The 6,186-nt window shown below is 47.7% G+C and overlaps 1 non-coding gene across 1 annotated transcript; it reads left to right on the forward strand.

The window, feature by feature from the left end:
* Window positions 1–3,192: 3,192 nt before the first annotated feature.
* Window positions 3,193–3,264, forward strand: Trnam-cau (transfer RNA methionine (anticodon CAU)). Its single transcript has one exon. It is a non-coding gene; the product is annotated as a tRNA-Met (tRNA).
* Window positions 3,265–6,186: the final 2,922 nt, after the last annotated feature.

Here is a 6,186-nt window from a genome sequence, read left to right on the forward strand (position 1 = left end):
TAGTGCTCCTCTAGAATCCAAACCGTGGGCTGAGCGACACCCTTCCTTGGCTGTTCTTTTTCTTTCTTTCATTGCCATATTGAAGTTAAGAATTTGGCCGACTATCCCTCAACATGGGTTTACAAATTTCCCCATAATTAGACTGAGGTTGTACGTTTTTGGGGGAAAGACCACAAAATGTCCCCTTTTTACAACACTATATTACAGGGCACATGATATTACTGGGGTGCAGGATAAAGCTCCCCAAAATATGGCTGTAGAGACTGGAAAACACCACTGCAAAATATGTTTCTTTGGTTTATTTTTGAGTGCCAGGGTAGTGCTCAAAAGCTACCCTTTGTAAAGGAAAGGAAATTCACAGCAGTAGGAATATCTCAGCTGGCAGAGGCTGCCCTGGGCTTTGATTACCTGAGACGTCTGCACAACAAGCTGAACTTTATCAGCCTGCATTTTCTCCCCTAGCGCTGACTTCACCACTGCCTGGAAACCCCAGCCTTCACCCGCTCTGTAGGCCAGGATGCTAGCGAATTCGGTCATTGGCTCCATCTTCTGCCAGCAAGGGGACTATTCTGCCTGCTGTGCAGGATGCCAATCGTTGAGCCGAGGTTTGCAGGAAACAATACCATCATCAGGTATCCATGGTGAGGAGGCAGCGCCCCAAGTCTCACATTCACCTCCCTGATCATGGGATCTGGGGAGGTTTGCAGAACCAAGAAACAGGGTGGTCTGTGATGTGCAGAAAGGTGATTAACAGCAGAGAAAAACGAAGTCCCTGGTCTGTGTGTGCATCATGGCTTCATGGCTGTTCAGAGTGAAGGTTCACAAATGTCATCAGCATGCTCGGGGGACCTTTGGCCTCTGAGAGCAAAAGGCCACACACTGGACTGTGGTGCAGGCCCAGGTGAAGGGGCAGTGGTTCCACCCAGTTTGAGACAGTGGCCTCCAAGTTCCTGACAACAGCTCAGGCAACATCACCATTGTGTGGCTGTGTGGCCAGGTGACCTCTCAGATGGTGGCAGCAGCCACTTACTAAAAACCACTGAAGCTCATGGTTTTATTCAGTTTTTCCCTTGACTCCATGGGTCTCCTGTGGGCACATAAGTAATTAAAATGAATTTTCTCCTGTTCTTTTGTCTTCCATCAATTTGATTTTTAGCACAGTTAAAGAACCTAAGGAGTAGAGAGCCACTGTTCCCCTTCTCTCCAGGATCACTACGGTGTGTTGCTGGTGATGTCAACCTTGAGCAGGTGGTGTGATGGGTTTCTCTACTCAAATGTCACTACTTTCCCCCTTCCATTCTCTGTTCATGGGAAATGGGTCACTAAGTGCAACCTACAGTCAAGAGAAGGGGAAATCATGCCCTGCATCCTGGGAGTATCTTAGTATCTGTTGCCTTGCGTTGAAATCATCACAGTAATTCATAAATTCAGGGGAGGATATTTTGAGAACACAAGAACACAGTTTCTCCTTAAAGTTTTTCAGACCATTTAGTGTCCAATAGATTTTCCTATAGCAATGAGTATAAAAATGTTCAAATCATGATTGTCTATTTCTATTATTACTGTTTCACTTGTTAGAATCCTTTTATGAGGGTGGGCTATGTATTCAATCAGTTGCTTATGTTAGTGCGGGTTTAAAGATTGCAACAGCAAGCAGAGACATCTAAACAACACCTAGGATTTGGAGGCAGATTTGCTTTACATCAACAGACATCAATCAGGATCATTCTCAAAATATCAGGCCCTGGAGGTTCAAGGAGGGAGGTTTTATGGGGCAAAAAGGGAAAGCACAGAAGCAAAGTATTTGGCTGTCTTTGATTGGTTCTTACAGTATGCATCATAGTGACCAGCTATGTATCACAGTGACCAGCGGTTTCTAGGAGACAAAGAAACCGGAAATCCACCAGGAACTGTTACTTGGGCAACTGAGCTTGGCTGCGGGTGTGTGCGCGTGCATTTTCTGCTACAAGATAACATTCTATTCATTGAGTTGTAATCCAGTACAGTTATTATTTAACTGATCAAGTTATTCTTGTTTGGTTCCTTGTGGAGAGTTCTTTCAGCCTGCTCCTGTGTCCTTTGAGCTATTCCCAACCCCTCCCTATGGCCCCTCTTTCTTACTTTCTAGCACTTGAGGATGCTCAAGGCTTATCTTGTGCTTTCCCTGCCTTGGTGCTAGAACTCAGCCGTGGGATTGAGATCGGTATTTACAGATCAAGATCTGGTGAGTTCATTGCTGTTAGATGGTTCTGCTTCCAGGAGCTTTCAGGGAAAAACAAAATACTCGCATGTAAATTAGCCCATGTTTACACACATATTTCTATTCATATTGATATCCATTGTTGGTGGTCTGAAAATGTCAACCAAAGGACTTTCGCTGGCCATAAGCTCCAGCCTCAAATTGTTCGTACAGATGTAAAACTCCCAGACTCCAATCTGTGCTCTAGGGCGGAGGAGCGGGGCTGGCCCCGCCCCCACCTGCGCCCCTCCTGCCCCGCCCCTCTATTCGCCACGCCTCTTCAGAGCCCCGCACAGCGTCTCCACCCCACCAGTCTCCGCCTTATCCTGACCCCGCCCCCTTGTCCCCGCCCCTTCCCCGCCCCTCTCTCGTCGCCCCTGGTCTCGCCCCGCCCCTCCAGGGCCCTGGCACGCTCAAGGTTATCCCTCTACCTCCCACGTCCACCCCGCCCCACTAGGGCTCGGCTCCTCCCCTCTTCGACCCCGTCTCTCACCCCGATATTCCCGCTCCCGCCCCTAACACCCCTCCAGGCCCCGCCCCCGCCGCGATCTTCCTGGAAGTCAGAGTTGAGTGCTGCGTGACGGTTGCGGGTCTTGCCCGCGACAGCTCAGCGATAGAGTTCTGGCCTGTCAGGTGGGATCCCAGTGTTCGGTCCCTGGTCCACTAATGGCGTTTAAGCTCTACTTTGAGCGTCTGGAAAACGTTCCTCAAATTCAGTTTTTAAATTTGCTCTTTAGCTTTCTTACGCTACAGAGCTAAGCCGACTCCTCGAGAAAGGCTGCGCAGCCTACGGCGGTTTCCTTTCAGAAGCCCCGAGTTACTTTTGCTTTGAACGGTTGGGATCAATGTTGTCGTCACCTGAGTGAAGGAAATCAGTGATTTTACTGGGAAAGAAGCGAGTTCTGAAACTGGCTAAAGACAAAGGCATTAACAGAGCCAATTGCCATCAGCTAAGCAGAGTGGCGCAGCGGAAGCGTGCTGGGCCCATAACCCAGAGGTCGATGGATCGAAACCATCCTCTGCTAAGAATGTTCTGTTTTCATTTTCCACCAAAAACAAGGTTGGCGTTTAGAACCCAGCTTCAATCAAAGGAATCGCGGCCGTCGTGTCCTCCATCTGTGCTTACTGAGCGCGGACCCTGCCGTTCCCCCCGACCGCGTCCAGTTCGGCGCATGCGCGGCGCGGGCCCCCTCCCAGTCCGCCTGATCGGCTCACCTCGCTGGGCCTGTGTCCCCGCTGACACTGTGTTGTCTTTTACTTTTTTTTTTTTTTTTTTTTTGGTCTTTAAAAAATTTTTTTTTTTTGTCTTTTTCTTTTTCTCTTTCACTTTTAAAACCTAGTTGCGCGGGCTTGGTCCTCAGATCATTTCCGCCCAGCCAGGCATGGATGCCTGTGCGCCGCGGGTCTCAGCGGGGGACACTGTGTGAAGGAAACGAAGTGCAGTCTGAAGTCTCCGCAGTTTGTCTGCACGCCCCGGTCTTTATAAAATAAAAATGATCAGCCTGGCTTTATTGTTTAATATGACACATGTACTGACCAAAAATCTTTTCTATTAAAATAAATGAATTTGTTTGTAAAGATGCAAGTACTCCTCAGCGTCATCCTGCGTCCTGTTACCACTTTCTCCCCGCAGCTCCATCGGGAGTGTGAGGGTCATCTGGTTCTATGTTCCGGACCCTGCCAGCCCCATTCCATCCCAGAGACTGCGGGGCTGAGAAGTGAGGCAGGTGCTAGCCATGGAATTCTGGCTGGCTTCAAACTTGCAGCAATCCTGCCTCAGCCTCGGATGTGCTGGGATTATAGGCAGTATCCTCCCTGCCTCTGAGATGAATTTTAATACACAGATCACCGGTTTATGTTATTTATCTAAAATAACTGCAAAGAAAGACACAACATTTCTGTTTTTTCCTAAGTCCTGTTTAAAAACGTATGTTCAATTTGCTTTTGGCTATTGTGATCATAGGTAGAATATACTTTAAAAGTGAGAAATTTAATTTACCTTCAAATCCACAAGCACTAATACTTCTCCTTACACATTACAAGGAATTTCCTATTAACAAGCATAAAAACGAAAAGGGAACAGCTATATGAAGACAGCCATCTTAAGAAGAATCCTAAAACATAAAAGCCGAGCCTCAACAATTTACAAGTCCCTGACTCAAATTATAAAATGGGCCGGGAATTCAGCACAGTAAGGAGGTGATGGGTTCATTCCCTGGCACCTATAAAAACAAAACCAAACCCCCAGACCACAGGGCCTGGAGCACTCTGAACAGCTCTGCTTTGTCCAGGCTTGACTTCTGTCACATGTTATAATGGACCCTGGAGGAGACTTAATTTTAGATTGGCTATTTCTGCAGCAAGACATTTTGGAGGTTATTTTTAACTGAAGAAAAAGACAACAGGAAGATCAGACAATGCAGGGAATTACTGGAGCCATGGCCTAGGACCGCTGATCTCCTGCTCACAGGTGTGATGGTAGAACAAGACACAGACAAACACAGTGTATTTTAGTTACAAGGGCCATCAGGATGGTTAAAGTCAACGGCCATGAGACGTGGTGTCCTTGGCCTTTATTAGTTGTATAGCTTGACTGGGGGTGTTTGCTGGTGGGCTGCAGGAGCAGTGATGGTCAGCTGCTGACCCAGTCATGGCTCAAGAATTGAGGAACAATGCATTCATAGCAAAGCAACCAGGAGCAGATCATTGTTAACCATTGTTAACCATTGTTAACCTGATTGTCTGCTAGCTGTGACTGCTGAGCAGGAAGGAATTTGCATGAGTGAAGCCCCAGCTGCCTTGCTATCTGGCTTTGAGGCACCAGAACTTTGCAGTATGTTAGCTGACTTTGGCTCTGGCCATTGACTTAAAGATTAACCTGTCTCTAAGCTAGTGGGGATCTCGCCACAAGTCACGTAGGCCTAGGACAGACTATAACAGTTTATGTTGGTGCCTGTTCATTAATACTCATTACTGTCTGCTTGTACTGGGTCAGGCGGGTCTTCTGCAGGTCTCCCTTTTCTTGTTTTGAAGCTGAAGCAGCTGCAGCAGAGTAAGTCCAGGTTGTACAGCATCTTGACACTGGTTAGTTGTGATTCTTCTATGACATACTAAGGAGATAAGCAGAAAAAAGACAGCAAGAAGTCCTGGACTCCAAGCATGTGTCCCATCTTGGTAACTAAATGAGCAGCTGACAGTTGACCAGAATGGATGCAATGGTGAGACAGCAATTAAAACATGAAAAGGCAGTCTCATTCCAAGTCATGTTTCCATTCAGGGGGGTGTGAGGATTATACACACAAATATCAGTACTTAAAAGTTTAAATCTAATTTTCCACCATCAGTGGCTTCCCTCTTACCCTCCCGAATATGGCTTTGTTTAAAGGACAATGCTAATTTCCAAAGAGAACACTGAATAAAGGGCCAGACTTTTAATGGCCAAACAGGATTCAGGGGGATTTAATCCCCAGCCTGCCAAGTGATATGTTTTCCCTGGGAGGGGCTGGACGGTGAGATCTGAAGACGCACTGAAGAACAGCCGTCCCCAGCTTCTACACTGGATTGGCAGGCAGGCAGGTCAGGCTCATTCCTAAGTGTAATCTCCGCAGAAGGGCATCGAGGCCTGTCAGGGTCGCAGAGCCCACCCAAGACTGCGCTCTCACTGTGAGTGAGGGTGGGGAACACTGTCCCACAGAGACACATAGGTTTAGATGAACAGATTGGGAAGTAACATTTATCAAATTTAGTCCTCCATGAAGACAATAATTTGAGTTCTAGGCCAAACTGTCACTTTGGGGATGGTCCTAGGGAGCTAATGAAAAGTGTCTGGGGGCTGATTCACCCACCAGGAGGGTGAGGCAGGTAGGCCCCACACCCTGCTGCATGGGTAGAGGGAGCCGAGCTGGCAAGCCTGGCAACCAGGCAGGTCCTGGGTAGGGGCCAAGCCT

The sequence above is a fragment of the Cavia porcellus genome, unplaced genomic scaffold (assembly GCF_034190915.1).
Source record: "Cavia porcellus strain 051 isolate PalLab524CR breed Dunkin Hartley unplaced genomic scaffold, mCavPor4.1 scaffold_13, whole genome shotgun sequence".
Lineage (NCBI taxonomy): Eukaryota > Metazoa > Chordata > Mammalia > Rodentia > Caviidae > Cavia > Cavia porcellus.